A 16,157-nucleotide genomic window follows, 5' to 3' on the forward strand; every position below is an offset into this window, starting at 1 on the left:
CTTTGGAAAACCAGACACATCTAGAATCTGGTACCCTGAATCCCTGGCCAGTAGTGTGCTGGTGAATGTTTAAAAACTGTCTTTCTGAGAAAAAAAAAAAAGTCCTGATTTGTAGCCTTTATTGATTTTTGTGGTGTAAATCTCTTACCAGGGCTGACTGTCAGCTCCCAACATGGTATCACTTAATGTAGATACAGATAAGAACAGATATGATAATTAAGCCCAAGAACATAGATAATTATAAATTATAGTCAAATAGGAAATAATTAGTATCAATTACTTTTGTTTTTAATATAATTATCTGATTGTAAGTTTTATAATTTAATTTTTAAATAATGGCTATGTTTAACAATTGGCTCACAAAAATCCTGAAAATTAAGCAATCTCTTCCTCAGTTACTTCTTGACCTCAGGTTCCAAATAAAACCCTTATCCTGTAAGTCTTGCGCATTACAGGTCAAGGTTTCCAAGGAAAGAAAGCAATCTCCTTGAACAAATTCTCCACTACTGCCTCAGTCCCTTCCTATGCTCAGCCAGTCCTCCCATTTTTGCTGTTAGGTGAGTTTCTGGTCTCCGAATTCTTTTCTCTTTCCAAATTCTTGTTGTGAATGCTGGTGAGTAATAACAGAGGTGTTAGAGATAACGGATGACAGAGAAAATGAGGATGATAATGACAGAGGTAAATGGGTTGGGGAAAAGGAACTACCTGAGATGCTGCAAGCCTTGCACCCCTTGCCATCTTAACAATGTTGTCTCATTAAATTTTCACTGCCCTGTGACATAGATGAGCAACCTGAGGCCCAGAGAGGGGACAGTATTTGCCTAAGGTCACACAGCTAAGAAGTTCTAAACTTAGATACAAATCCAGATGTTTCTGACAATGGAACAAAAATTGTCTTAACAAAAATTGTATAGATGTACATAATAGTTTGGCTGGGTATAGATTTCTTGGTTGGAGATCACTTCTCTGGAGGATTCTGAATATATTGTCCTATTATACTCTAGCCTTAAAAAATTGATTGCCATTTAAATATCTAACTTGTTTTTTCTTTATGAAAGTTTTTAGAATCTCCTCTTTTTCCTCTGTGTATTTATTTGTAATTTTAGCTTTTACTTCCTTAGTGATGTCCTTACTGTATATTCCACTCTACTTAATTCTTCATTTTTGCCATCATATTTATAATTTCCAAGAGCTTATTTCATGTTCTGTGTATTTTCTTTATTAGGGCCTAAGGTATCTTCTCTTTTTTACTTTGAGAGCCTCAATTATTTCATTTCCCCTTCTACATTTTTTCCGTTTAGTTCAGATTATGTTTTTTGGACAACAGAAACCTTCTCAAATGTCTGATGCTCTTTGTTTGTCAGTTGGTATTTAAGAATGGGCCACTGGTCAGCAGCAGTGTTTGCCTGGCCTGTATGTGTTGATGGTAGATGTCACTGTATCAGGGTTTATATGTCTGCTGGGCTGGTTATTTTGTCAGTGAGGCAAATACCAAGTTATTGCCCAGGAGGCATAATCTGGGTTGCCTGATTTCTAGGAGCCACGTATGAGAAGGAGACTCCTGATTCAGTATGTCACCTGGCATTTAATTCCCCCATTTTTACCATGGCTGCCCTGTCCACAACTTTTCCAGACCTCAGCAGAGAGTAAGTTTTGTGTTATGACGAAGTTGGGAATGTGGGAGTGTCAAAATGCTTCATATAAGGATATTCAGCCATCCTACTGTTTTCCGTTTTATCCCTACCTTCAGAAGTAGCTGATGCCTCCAATTTCTTAGTCTATCTGTGATTCTGTAGTCAAATCAGCTGCTTGTCAGCTTTCTTTGATGCTGGTATACATTCAACCCTTCTCAAAACATCTCATGTATTTTTCTTCAGTTTTCTAGCTTTGAGAGACAGAGCAAGTCCTGAAGAAGTCCATCTCCCCAGTTCCAGTGTTTCTGAACATTATTCTCATCTCTGGGCTCATTTAGGCTTGGTCAATCTGGGAGCTACCCAGTATCAATTTTCTAAATTCACCTTTTTGCGTAAGCTGGTTTGGAGGTTTTTTTTTTTTTTAAATCACTTATAACCTGAAGAACCCTAAATGAATACACAGGGTTAGTTGAGGTAAGTTGGGCTGATCATTTGATTAAATAAACAATCTAATACCATTTTTATATTTTCCTATAGACTAAATATCCCGATGCTGCACTAGAGACTGTCCCTAGAAGTGAGCGCCAAGGGCTCTGAGTAGACCTCTGGCTTGAAGGCCATTGGATTTGCCCTGACAAGTCCAGATGAAGTCTCTCTGGGCTCAGTTCACAACCTGCATCCTTCCTTTTTCCACTTATCTGGCATTTAGTGGACTCTACCTTACTATCTCATTATCATGTTGTTTAACTATTTTTTTAGTTTTTGAGGCAGGATTTCACTCTGTCATCCAGGCCGAAGTATGGTAGTGCAATCATAGCTCACTGCAGTCTCAAACTCATGGGCTCAAGTGATCCTCCTGCTTCAGCCTCCTGAGTAAGTGGGACTATGCCTGAGTAGCTGCCACGATGCCTGGTTAATTTAAAATATTTTTTGTAGAGACAGCGTCTTGCTATTTAGCCTAGGCTAGTCTTGAACTCCCGGCCTCAAGTGGTCCTCTCGCCTCAGCCTCCCTAAGTGTTGGGATTTACAGGTGTGAGCTGCCACATCTGGATATGTTTTTTAACTCTTAATATGAGAACATCTCATCTCCCTAACTAATTTCTCCTGAGAGATCCAGCCTAGTGCTGCAAATGTATGCAGCTGGTTGAGGAAAAAGGAATGAGTGAGGTCATTCATTTTGTTTGTGGCTTTCTACTCCGGGTGTGAATGAATTACCCTAACTTTCTGCTCTCAGTATTTCCTTTCAGCATCCAAGCCACTTTTATAATTTAAAAAAGATGATGCTACTTAATGGTTGTTACTCTATGCCAGATACTTGATCTTTCACCTAATCTTCTCAACAATGTTCTGAGATAGGTAATATTTTTCCCATTTTATACACAAGGAAACAGAAGCCCAGAGAGCTCTATCAAGGACACACCATCAAGCAGGTAGCAGAACCAGGATTTGAACCCAGGCTGGTCAGATCCCATGCTTTGCACCTCTGTCTGCTTTAGTTTACCTCCTGCCTGCTTCAGTTTAAACTTGTGATTTCTGGTTGTTTTACTACAGGGCACAGCTTTATGAGACTGTGTATATTTTAACCATACAGGTACCTAGCAAATTTCAAATCTATCAGTCAGCCTTTCTCCAAAATAAGAAAGAATTACAAACTACATGATGATAAGGCTGCTACAGCCAAGTGCCTCACAGAGAGAATGCAGCAAGAGCTATTGGAATCGTTTCAGATGGTCCAGGGAGCAGCTTATGAAATGGAGAAATGAGGATGGAACTTGGGTATACTTCCTAAGAATGAATTCTATTAGAACAGTCTCTTTTGGGGAGTTCTGTGTTGGAAAATGCATTGTTGGAGTTATTTAAAAATGAACTATTGAAACTCTTCATGGACCAATCTCGTGCTGATGGGGGGTGGACGAGATACCTTAATAGGTCATTTTAGTCTCTGATTTCTGTAAAGACTACTTTTCTTATGGTACATTTAAATTTTCAATGAATTTCCATTTCTGCCTAAGTAACCAAGAAGTTTCCCAGACGGAAAAGTGAGTGATGTGTCAGGCTCTCAGATAACTAGGGGAAGCTTACCCTTGGGCGTGTGTTCCTCTTTTGGGTTCTGTTGGTGAGGCCCAAGGAGCCTGAGTCCTGAACAGGGCACCTTCTGGGTTTGCAGTGCTGTGGAAGCCGGTCCCAGCCGTAACTGACTTTGAACACTGTTACTTGTATACACAAGGCTGTAGTCCCCAGCCAAGGCCCCAAGGCAGCTGGGAACAGTGACATATGCTAAATAGTCTGGTTCCCAAAAAGCTGGAGCAGGCCCGCTGAGAGGCCCATAAAATCTCTGCCTGCAATTCCCCACCGCCATATGCTCCAAGAGGTGTTTGTTCGGCATTTGTTCCGTTTCAGGCTGGTGGGTACAGAGGGAGCTTGACTAATGGTATTGTTTGCTGAGTTAATTGTTCTGTTTGATCTGAGGCTCTTTAGGATGCAGAGGGAAATTAGGTGTTTGGTCAGGGTTTTCCTCTGGAGCAAAGTTTACCTCCCAAGTTGGAAAAGGGAGAAAGGAAAATCGGAGTTGCAGAAAAAAGGGGAAAGGAAGTCAATGAAAGCTTTGTTGGGCTCCATACAGGGCTGAGAGCTCACGTGGTATGAACAGTTAGCCAAGGCACTGGGAAGGTCTGGAACTAAGTTAAAGCAGAAGTTTTCTCTGGCTGCTTAATAAATGAAAAATAAGCAACACATACCTGTATTTATCGATAATGTTTACATTATTTATTTCCAAAGAAGACTTTTATAGGTTGTAACAAAGAGTACATACAAAATAAGACTATTGAGACAAAAGATCAGGTATTACACTGAGGATGGGAAGGAATAATACCCAAATCCTAGCCAATTTGGCTACAAAAACGAAGTGTTCAATTAGTCTTGGATATTTGTAAATTAAGCCAAGGCATAAACGGAAATACCCAGGAGATCTGATATTCACCGTCTAATGAAGAGGTACATAACAGATGAGGAGGAGAAAGAAATTATTTTCGGATCTTAAAGTCTGAAGAAACATAATGAGGGGATAATATCCCCATTATCTTCACTCTATGAGGTTGCTATAAATTAAATAAAATCACTCAGGAAATAGTATTTTCTAAAATATAAACAATGGCCACACATTTGGTGATCTCGTTACTGTTGGTGACCATTCCTTCAACAGCAATTTTGTTTTTGGACTGGTTTCCCCAGGTAAACAAGGCAGGGTCGGGTATGCCAGGAGGATCTAGTTTTATTTGTTTTCATACTAAATGGTTAGGGGTTGGTGAGCAGAAGCTTTTTGTGTAGATGCTAAGATCAAAGATCATGTTTGTAGAAGAACATACAGAGAGAATTTCAGGATGGGGAAAGGAGTGAAGCTTGAGACAGGCAGCCCCAAACTCTATCAAATAGTGATTACTCTGACTGAATGTGGTGGCTTCGTTTGTCAATATCTTGTCAATATCCTTTGCTTCTCAGCCTTTGTCTAGAATAAATGGGAATGAATCAGTCATTTGCAGATTTAGCAAATAACATGTGAACCCTGATGCTCCTGCCAGGGTTAGCAAACTGTAGGCCAGGAGTTCTTAGAATAGATGTATTGATTCTGGACCTTCAGAAGCTGGGTCTGGTGTTTGTGTGTTTATATAAGCCCCAACAGTGGTTCTGACGTACAGCTAGGTTGAGGACCACTGCCCTAGGCTCTGCTGTATGTGTAAATTTTAAGGTTGATGGACAGGTATGCCAAATAAAATGTTAGGAGACTGGCATTAAATAGAGATGTTGTTATAGCCCTGTGTTTTATATACTACCTTCATATTCTTTTTCACGACTGTTAGAGAACCCAAAGCCAGTGTAACCTGCTACTTTAATACTTAAAATTGTGAGTTTCCAACCGTTTCCAGGGCTACCTATTTGCATGAATCATATTCGTAAAGTATGTTGAAGAAGAAAGGAAGGAAAAACTTGCCTTGAACTTCACTGTAGTATCATCCAGTATCCATTTACCCAATGTCCTTCTGAGGAGCTACTATCAACTCCACTCTCTCCATATGCACTTGAGGGAGTCTCAGCTCCAAAAATCAAGTTTTTACTTATCTTGGGCACTGAAAGCATCATATTCTCTGGCCACAGGTATTAGTTTAGGGATGAGCATGTGATTCAATCAGAGACAATAAGGCACAGGAGTGTACCTTTTGGGACCATGGGGTAGGGGTATGCTCTTGCTAGTTATTTCACGCAGAAAGGATGAAGGGATGAAGGAAGCCTGAAGCTCTAGGGTCCATTTTATGAACCCCCACGATGAGGGTCCTGAAGCCACTGTGGAAGGCAGAAGTGAGTGACAGAAAGAAACCAGGGTCTCACAACATTGGGTGAGTCCCTGGATAAAGCCATCCCTGAAGGTAGACCTTCCCCTGGATTTTTCTGTTTGGGGAATCCGAACCCTTCTGAGTCCTGACTTCCTCCTGTATACAATAATAATGCTTATAGTTACTTTATTAGGTTGCTGTGAGGATTGGACACAAAAATCTAGCACACAGTACATGCTGCATAGTGGATATTCAATAAATGGTGCTCTCCACTCACTCCTCTCCTACCTTGCCAGCTGACGGGGGCTTTAAACACGTCATGATTTCATGGGTATAGACAGGCAAAGTGCCGTTCAGTTCAATTTAATTAAGCAGGTGTTCTCTGCACTCAGCCACGAGGTGCTCCCTCATTTCCTCCATGCTCCCAGTACCCTATTCACATCTCTATTAGTGCTCCTATCATATGATGCCCCAGTTTTTTGGTAGCAATTTGTGTGCCTACCCTGTGGGACTGTGAGTATCCAGAGGACAGGGCTGGTGTCCAGAATTTCTTGAGTGTGGCAGAGATCGCACTGGGCATATACAAATACCATTGCATTTTACTCTCACAGTGACTCAGGGTGCTTTAGTTTGAGTTGAGAAATGCTTGAGCTTTTAAGCCTGAGCTTACACTTTTTCTTGGTGTAAAGGTCAGAATTTTTTTGTGTGCAAGTGCCAGAAATGCTATCAACCTTCATTAACCAAAGGGAATTTCCTGGCTCATGTAACTAAAAAGTTTACGGATGGAGTTTATTTTAAGCGTGGGTAGATTTGCTGGGTTTCCTTCCAATTAGGAATGCATGTCTCTACCTTTTTTCACTGTTTTTCCTCTCAGATGAGCTCTCTAGCAGCTCTGGGCTTGCTCTCTGCTCTTCATCCCAGCAGAAAAAGAGATTTCCCCCCTAATTCCTACAAGAGTCAGTATCTGATGCCTGCTGGTTGGGGATGGGTTCTATGTCCAACTCAGCACCAATCACTGCAGCAAGGGGTGTGAAATAGTCTGGATATTCCTGGGTCAACAGCCAGCTGGAGTGAAGGACAGCTTCACTGCAAAACACATGGTGGAGGATAGGGTGCTGTTACCAGAAGACGGGGAAAGGATGCTAGAGATGCACAAAGGAGAGATGCTGTCTTCTCTGCCTGGCCTCCCCTTTCCTCTTCCAGCTCAGAGTCTTCCCTTGAACTCACTGCAGCTGGGTGGGCTGTATAGACAGGTACCTACTACCAAAGTACCTGCTGCAGCTCCTGGGCCCGTCACTTAGTTTTTCCACGTGGTGCTTTATCTTCTTAACCTCTCAGGGGCTATTTGAGGTGGGGGCTTGCAACATAACACCTTGCAGGACATGTAAGTACTGCCTAAAACTCTTCAGCCCCTTACCTCTCTGGAGTCACTTCCCTCATTAAGAAGTCAGGAGTGGCAAATAGAGCCCCATGAGGAGAACAAAGCTTCTGACGAAACAATATCTCACCCATCAAGTGGAAGAAGTGGCCTGACCTTATTCAGAGAGTAGGTGAAGTCTCCATTTGTGTTTCAGGGTGGAAGGGATGGAGAATTCCCTGGGTCTTTCTTGGCTGTCTTTGCAGTTTCAACTAATCTTAGTGGCCTGTGGTTGTTTGTGAGACTTCTCATGTTATTTGTATGGTGCCCTGGCCCTCATCAAAGCCCACTTTTCATGCTCCGATACCCACTGCTCATTGTCCTGCAGCTCCTGCCTGAGTGATTTGGGCCTGAGTGAGCTGCAGATGGCGGGAGAATACAGTCCCTCCAGCATTCTTTTGTGTGTTTCTTTGTCTCCTTTCAGAGGCTCATGTGAGACCTGTGACAACAGGCAAGCTTTAAACCACATGCAGTCTGTTTTTGGCTATTCTCTACCCTATCTGGGATTTTATGGAAAATGTGTTCCTTAGTGCACAGGCGTTTGGTGAGATGAGCGGCTGCTGGTGACCGAGCTTGGTGATGACAAAAACCATGAATGCCAGGCCCGGGGGCCTTGCTTTCAACACACTCCGAGTATTACGGGATGGCAGACGGGCTGCTGGAGAGCGAGGGCAGGGCTTGCATTGCCCCTACTGTTGGCTCACAGGCCAAGTGGGAAACCAAGGGCCCTACATCAGGCTCTCAGTGCAGGGTCACAGGCTGTGCCCTCAGTCAGCACAGGCGGGCTCTGACACTGGAACCGGCCCTTTCTCCCTGACAGTTTACTTTCACTACATTGTTTTTTTTTTTTCATTTTTTATTTTTTTCCAGTTATCATTGTCATGCCTGGTGGCATTTTATACTTTGTTCTCTTTAATCTTCTCCTTTGGCTCTTGGCTTTTATTTTGTCCCTTTTCTCCCTGGTGGCTGGGCTGGGTGGCCCTAGGATCTGTCCTTGGACCTAATGTCTTAATTCCCACCATTGCTTTCATGATTCCCTCCTTGTAACAGTGTCTTGAGTTCCAGACTAAACGCTGGGCTTGAACAGCCCATGGGCCATCTCTGTCCTCAAATGCAGGCATCAGAAACCACACTGTCACTGCTCACCATAGGCCTGCTCCTGACCCCACGCTTGTTTTTCAGACCTGAGACCTGGGCACCATAGAGTTCTTCCCTCTGCTGTTCCTTCACTGCTCATTGCCACTATGTCTTCTGAATCTGACCTCGGAAATTCTGCCAGTATTTGCTTCCTCTTCCTCGCCTTTGTTTCTTCACTCAGTCCGGCTGCTCTGCGTCAGGCTGCACTTTCCTGAGTCTAGGCTGTTCGCTCTTACAAACCTTCCAACTGGATTCTTGGGCTTCATTTTCCTCCCTCCCTATCCCTCAATCATCTAGCTGCAAGGTTTATTTTCCTAATACACAGCTCCGAGCATCCCCTCAACATCCCAGTACCGACAGAGTAAAGCCTAAAACTTCATAGGCTGGCATGACAGACACCCAGGAGCCAACGGAATAAGCCTCATCTCAGTCTGTTCTTTATGCATTCTGTGCCCTAGTTCAGGGGTTCTCAAAGTGTGGAACCCAACCAGCATCACCAGCATCACCTGGTGATATGGTTTTGCTCTGTGTCCCTGCCTGAATCTCATGTTGAAATATAATCCCCATGCGTTGAAGGAGGGGCCTGGTGGGAGGTGACTGGATCATAGGGATGGTTGCTAATGGTTTAGCGCCACCCCCCTAGTGCTGTCTTGTGATGGAATTCTCATGAGACCTGATTGTTTAAAAGGGTAATGCTTCTCCTTTTTCTCTCTCCCCTACTCTCATTGTGATGAAGGTGCCTGCTTCCGCTTTGCCTTCTGCCTTGATTCTAAGTTTCCTGAGGCCTCCCAGCCATGCTTCCTGTTAAGTCTGTGAAACCGTGAGTAGATTAAAAGTCTTTTCTTCATAAATCACCCAGTTTCAGGTAGTTCTTTATAGGAGTCTGAAAACAGACTAAAATACCTGGAAACTTGTTGAACAGCTACATTCTTGGTCCATACCCCAGAACTACTAAGTCAAAAACTCTGGGGATGGGGCCCAAAGATCTGTGTTTTAATAAGTTTTCCAGGCAATTCTGATGCAGCCAGAATTTCAGACCTGCTGCTGTAGCATGGAGGTCTTCAAACCTGGCCACACTGAGAAACTTAAAAATTATTAATGCCCACGTTCCATCTAAGACCCATTAATTTAGAATCTATCGAATGGAACCTGGGTGCCCACATTTTTTTGAAGTTCCCAGGTGATTCTATTCCACAATAAAGATGAAGAATCTTTCCCGAAACGTCCAGCAGCTGGAGGTTCCCGAGATACATCCTGTGGGCGGGACTCATCCTTGCCTTCACTGCCCGCTCACCCTTAGCTCTACCTTCCATCCCACCAGTCCAAATCTTTTTTTTTTTTTTTTTTTTTTTGAGACGGAGTTTCGCTCTTGTTACCCAGGCTGGAGTGCAGTGGCACGATCTCTGCTCACCGCAACCTCCGCCTCCTGGGTTCAGACAATTCTCCTGCCTCAGCCTCCTGAGTAGCTGGGATTACAGGCACGCGCCACTACGCCCAGCTAGTTTTTTGTATTTTTAGTAGAGACGGGGTTTCACCATGTTGACCAGGATGGTCTCGATCTCTCGACCTTGTGATCCACCCGCCTCAGCCTCCCAAAGTGCTGGGATTACAGGCTTGAGCCACCGCGCCCGGCTCCAAATCTTTTTATTCTTTTTGCCCAGCCTAAGTGTCACTGCCTCCGTTAATTTCCCTGGGTGAGAAGTGATTGCTTGCTTTGTGCTTTCAGAAACAAATGTGCAAATGCTCTGTACATTCTCAAATATTAGTTACTGTAATCATATAATAACACACTAATCTTTCTGAATCCTACGTTAGTCAGAGCTGGCATGTATGAGTGCTGACTTGGCACTGTTTAATTACTTTAAATGGGTAAACCTATTTAGTGTTCTTGAAACACTACAGAAGAGGAAACTCAATTCAAGCTCAGAAAGGTTAATTAACTTGCCCAAGTTCACATAGCTAGTAAGTGGCTAAGCTAGGATTTGAACCCTGGCCATCTTGGCTCCAGAATTTACAATTTAACCTTTAAGCTCTAACACCTCAATATATACTATTACATGTCACAATAATAGCTATGCGAGTATCTTAAATATGTATACAATAGCACTTCCTGGTTTACAAAGCAGTTATAGTATCTCATTTTTCCTCAAGAGCCTTGTGAGGTAAGAGCTATTATTGTAAACCCACATTCTGGAGAGATGAGGCTTAAAGGTGTTCAGTCACTTGCTCAGGGCACATGGAGGGGATGGAACCGGGGTTTGAGCCCAGGTGTTTGGTTTCAAATCCAGGTGTGCTTGGCTGGGCAGCCTCTGAAGTCTCTGTGAGTCCTCGTCCTGGGCCTTTTCTACTTGGGCCTGTGCCTCTATTCTCTGCAGCTGGGCTGAGCTCAGCTGTGCTGAGTAGTGAAGGAGCGTGGTGGGGAATCACTCTGTGGATGAACAAAGCTGCAGACAGCTTGGACCTGCAGGAAGGATAGCAGAGGGTGAGTCTCCGTTCAGAGCCAGTCTAAGCCGGGTCATCTGAGGGGCCCGGGGGGTGCAGGAGGAGGACTGCTAAGTGGTTCATTTGGCAGAGGGGTCCCCAAGAGGGGTAGGAATGCAGGTGGGGAGGAGTGGGGAGCCCAGACAAGGGCCACTGCCTGGCATGGGGCTTAGGGCTGGGTGGGTCCATGGCGGACCGAATCGGCCCATGTGTGACTGTTAGGGCCCTCTCAGTCTTGTGAGAGCACATGCGTCCAGCAGACAGCTTTCCATCCTCACATGCAGACTTTGGTGACAGTGCTGTCTAGTTGGAAAATACTGTGTAAATTTAAATTTCTCGGACACATGTGCCGCAATATGGTGGAGTGTCTTTATTCTTCCCACAGGGCTGTGGTGAGGACTAAATACATTAATATCCATAAAGCGTTAACACTAATGCTTAGCTCATGGAAACTGCTAAAAAATTCACTGTCATTAGGAAAGCAGGGAAGGAAAGAAGACTGAGGGAAAGGAGGACGGGAGTAAAGACAGGAGAAAGGAAAGAAAAAAGGAATCCCTTGTTGGGACAAAGTAGGCAGTCAAAGCAGGCAACACAAAGGAGTTGACATTTGAGCGTGTTTTGCAGGGTGAACAGGAGTTTTCTGCTGGAGAGGGAGGTGAGGAATGGAATGGTGTTCCAGATAGAAATGTGTGAGTGCTCTGCAAACTTGCAAATGTTAGTTACTATGATCATTAGGTGAGAGCAGAGATAACATCTGTTTCTACTTTATTGTGATAACTCCCTGTTTACGACTGCAAGCCCCTTGAATGACACCCTGTGGTTTTCATCCCTGGAAGTTTTTCTAGTACCTTGCATATAGTAGGTACTCAAATACTTGTGGAAGGAATAAGTCACTTTCTCAAAAGGTAACATCCTCAACTGTAGGATGTGCTACACATAAAATAGATTCTATAGATGGCTTCTCATCATAAACAGTGAGTAGGGGCTTAGGTTTTTCCTGGAAAGATGTGAGACTGCCTCATTCATAGTGATGCTGCTTCTTTACTGTTCTGTGTGATCAGTTAAATGCCTCTCTGCTACTTCAAGCATCGCAAATATGACTTTGACAAATGCCACCAAGGATGAGGCTAGCCCTCCACTCTGAGGCACAAGCCATGAGCAATTTCTTCCCCCGGTGATGATGACAGGTTGTTAGCATTAAAGTCAGAAAAGATGGGTTTGCTTCCAGCCTTTACTCACCACCAGCTTCATTACTTGGTCACTCTAGGCCCCCATTTCTCCCCGTGTAAGTTGAGGGAATTGTTTTTCCCAGGTGCCAGAGAGCTGTGGCTCTGTGCTGCTCTGGCATCTGTGTGTCTGGATCAGCTCCTTTCACCCCAAATTACTGCTCCCTTTTAAGTTAAGCTCCTGATAGCAATGCACTGACTGTAGAAATTTGGCATTCTGGCTCTGGGGCCAGGAAGACTCGCTGGGTTTGAATCTTGGTCCCGCCTGTTTGTGACTGTGTGGCTTCAAGGAAGATACTTGACCTCATTGTGCTTCATTTTCTTCGTCTGTTAAATGGGAATAATAGTATTACCTGTCTCATGAGGTTTCTGTGGAGCTTAAGTGAGTTATTATAGAGCTGAGAACAGTGACTTCCATGTGTAAGTACAATGTAAACCTTTTTGATTTATTCTTTATCGGTCACTTGAGGAAGGAGCTAGTGCTGGGGGAATAGAAAGGTTCCTGGAAAAGGCCCCAGCATGGCGGTTGGAGAGAGCCCAGTGTGTATTTCAGCTTGCCTGATGGTCTTTGGAGATCCTAGAGGCTGTGTTACCTCCATGGCCAGAACATGGTTTGCCTAACCAGGTGCTGAAATGGAGGAAGAGCTCTTATCTTGTTGAAGGGGAGAGAAGCATTTGGAAGAATGAGAAGTGAATTTCTGTTGTAAAGACACAACGATTCTCTAAGTGAAAACATATGGTGGCATAATATTTCAAAAATTAATGCCTATTCTCTAGTCTTACTGGGTTCCCTTTCCCATGGCCTTTCTCCAGTAAACCTAGGCTATTCTGAGTTTACTTTTGAATGGGAGAGGTTTCATAATGTGGAGAAACCAAGATTCACTTTTGGCTTCTGGATTTCAAAGGCATAGTCCTTGGGCGGCCCAGAAAGAGCTCTAGGAGCTATGAAGTGGTTTATAGCAAGTGCCCTCCACCACCAAGAGCAGACTAAGATTCCTCATCCTGGGCTGGGTTGGGGGCTGGAGAGAAAGCAGAGTGTGCAGGTGTGAGAGGCTCCTATGAAGCCATGAAAATGCGCTGCTGGCTTCTCTTTTCTGGAAAGAACCTGTCAGTCGGCTGGGAGGAGTGCAGCTGGATCACAGCCTGTAGATGCAATGCTTCAGGATTCGCTGCAGCATTTGGGCCAAGCCTACACTTTCCCTAGGAAGTTCCAGCCAGGGATGATAGAGCAAGGGTGGGACACTAGGACCTGGCCATTGTGCCCAGTGCAGTGAGCGGTCTTTGCTCGGGTCCTCCTGACTGTGTTGGTGAAGACTTTGTTAGCTCTTCCTGGCAGACTGAAGCTTCCCTGCCCAATCCTCCTTCCTCTCCCTTTTATCTTATCTTTATACATGTCCTCCCTCCCCATCACTCAACCTCTTACACTCCTAACTCCATTTCAGGGTCTGCTTCCCAAGGGATCAGTGGACACACCTCCTGAGAAAGCTGTGGGCCAAAGAGGGAAAAATATGTTTGGGAGTCCAAGGGAGAGAAATCTTGTACCCACACCTGGGAAGAACCCTACTGAGGCAACTGAATCCCGGAGAGGAAATGGCTCCAGGTGTATGATGGAACTTGGGGGTCTAGCTTTATGAGTGTCTCGGCCTCACATGGTCTAGTATGGAGAGAGGTATGACAGTAGCTGTGAGATAGATGGACCCGAAGAGGCCTTATGGTCAGGAATCGGAGCTGACCTGAAGCAACCTGAATGGACAAATGACCAATGACCAGATGGGCATAAGGTGCCAGCAGAAATACAGGAATATTTCTCCCGCTCTTTCTGTTACCCTAGCACTATGTAAGAAAACTTCACAACCTTGCTGGGGTAAGGTTGGAAGAGACCCACATTGACTGGGATTGTTTCTGTCCCCCAGGGATCTCGGGGCTTAACTTAGTAATGATGCTCGTGTTTTATGAAAATAAAGGAGATGATGAGACCAAATGTCTTGCCCATGTGAGCATGTGGCCTAAGATTAGCACCTAGTCCAGGTAACATCATCTGAAGGGGGAGAGGCTGTCCCTGAAGAGCCGGGAGGATTCTCAAGACCAACAACTTCCCTGCCTTTCCCATTTGGGACGTGTGCTCTCCCTCACACGGTACTCTGCAGGTCCTTCCCAAGCAGCTCCAAATCCCCACAGCTGGCCCTGGAGAGGCCCTGCCTCCTGCTGGCCGGTGGGGCCTGTGGTGGAAATGGCTGCTGCTGGGATGCCGGTTTATACTGCGGCAGATTGTGAAGCAGGCCCGCCAAAACCAGAGCTGCGGGAGACTCAAGGACACAGCAGCAAGACCTGAAGCAACGTGACTGTATTCAGGAATCAGAGGCAGCGGCGGGCAGCCAGAAGCAGAGATGGGAAGGCAGAGTGTGGGCTGGATGGGAAGCAGCTTCAGCAGGTCTTGTAGGTTGGCCAGAGGAGAGTGGAGATGAATCAACCACGGGCAGGAAGGATGCGAGGCTCCGGCTGGCTCCAGGCTTTCATGGGCTCTGTCATTCCTCCAACCACAGGCAGAAAACATCTGGGCACAGAAGGGGTGGAGGGCTTCCGTTCCTCTGCTAACCCCTGGACCAGAGCAGCAGATTGGAAGCCTCAACTCTTTTATGAAAGAAGACAAAATACAATAGCTGAATACACTAAGAATTTGTGTTCCAATTTATCCTTCTTTTTTACCACACAGATAATCTTCTATTTTTCTCTACTCTCATTGTGTCACACCTTTGCTTAAAGAATTCTGATGCAGCTGGTTGTGGTGGCTAATGCCTGTAATCCCAGCACTTTGGGAGGCCAAGGAGGGTGGATCACAAGGTCAGGAGTTTGAGACCAGCCTGGCCAACATGGTGACACCCTGTCTCTACTAAAAATACAAAAATTAGCCAGATGTGGTGGCACGTGCCTGAAATCCCAGCTACTTGGGAGGCTGAGGCAGGAGAATTGCTTGAACCTGGGAAGCGGAGGTTGCAGTGAGCTGAGATTACGCTCCTGTACTCCAGCCTGGGTGACAGAGCAAGACTCTGTCTCAAATAATAATGATAATAATAATTCTGATGCTTCCTTTTGCTTCAAAGATGAAAGTCCAGGCTTTCTCAGCCTGGTATTCAAGGACCGCCAGGGTCCCTGCATTCTTTCCCACCATGACTGTTTTTCAGCCTCCAACTCCTGTTGAAATGATCTATGAGTCAGTTCCCCATGTGCCCTCCCCATTTCTGACCCTGTGTTCTTGGTCAAGGCATTTCCAACTGCTGCCTTCTTGCATCTCCACCAAAGCATCTGTCCGTAATCCTGGAGATAAGCTGGAGTTTCATCTCTTTCATGAAGCTCTTTGTGTCTATTTGCCTTCCTGTTCTTCTCACCTCATCTCTCCCAACTCCTGCCTTAAGTGTACAAGAACAAGCTGCTTCTCTTCACTGACCCCGAAAGAACACAAAACTAATCATCCTCACCCCTCATCTTTTCTGTAGTTCACTATACCCCGTTGGTTTTTTTTTCTCCAAATTAATTACCATATATTAAGCACCAAACATCAGTCTTTGATCATCATTGAAAAAAAATCAATGTTTGATATAGAAGATTTTTAAAAATAAAAATTTTAAGCACAGAGATAAAGCCATCTTTAGCAGGAATTAGTGTACATGTGGCCATTTTTCCTGGCTCCATTTGCAACCAGCCAGTCCCAAGTGGGAGAGGAGATTTTCTCTGCATTTCTGCTGCACAGCACTGGCCGTTTGTAAGGTCTGCAAAGGCATCTGGATAATCTCATTTTCGTAAGCGTCGAGATGTTTGTGGCTCTTTGAACACATTCAAGATGAGTGAGGAAAGCAAATGACCACAAGTTCATGTAAAAACGATTTGTATGAGTGGCAAGGCAGAGTTTTCAACGATGTTCTTTCAGACTCACTGG

General features: G+C 44.7%; 1 long non-coding RNA gene across 1 annotated transcript in view; it reads left to right on the plus strand.

Moving 5' to 3' along the window:
* The first annotated feature begins 9,278 nt into the window (after positions 1–9,278).
* Positions 9,279–16,157, plus strand: part of LOC141585647 (uncharacterized) — a 293,847-nt gene continuing 286,968 nt past the window's right edge. Inside the window, exon 1 of the long non-coding RNA XR_012519243.1 lies at positions 9,279–9,336. This is a non-coding gene — a long non-coding RNA (uncharacterized LOC141585647). The remainder of the gene's footprint in view (positions 9,337–16,157) is intronic.

Source organism: Saimiri boliviensis, chromosome 9, assembly GCF_048565385.1.
Source record: "Saimiri boliviensis isolate mSaiBol1 chromosome 9, mSaiBol1.pri, whole genome shotgun sequence".
Lineage (NCBI taxonomy): Eukaryota > Metazoa > Chordata > Mammalia > Primates > Cebidae > Saimiri > Saimiri boliviensis.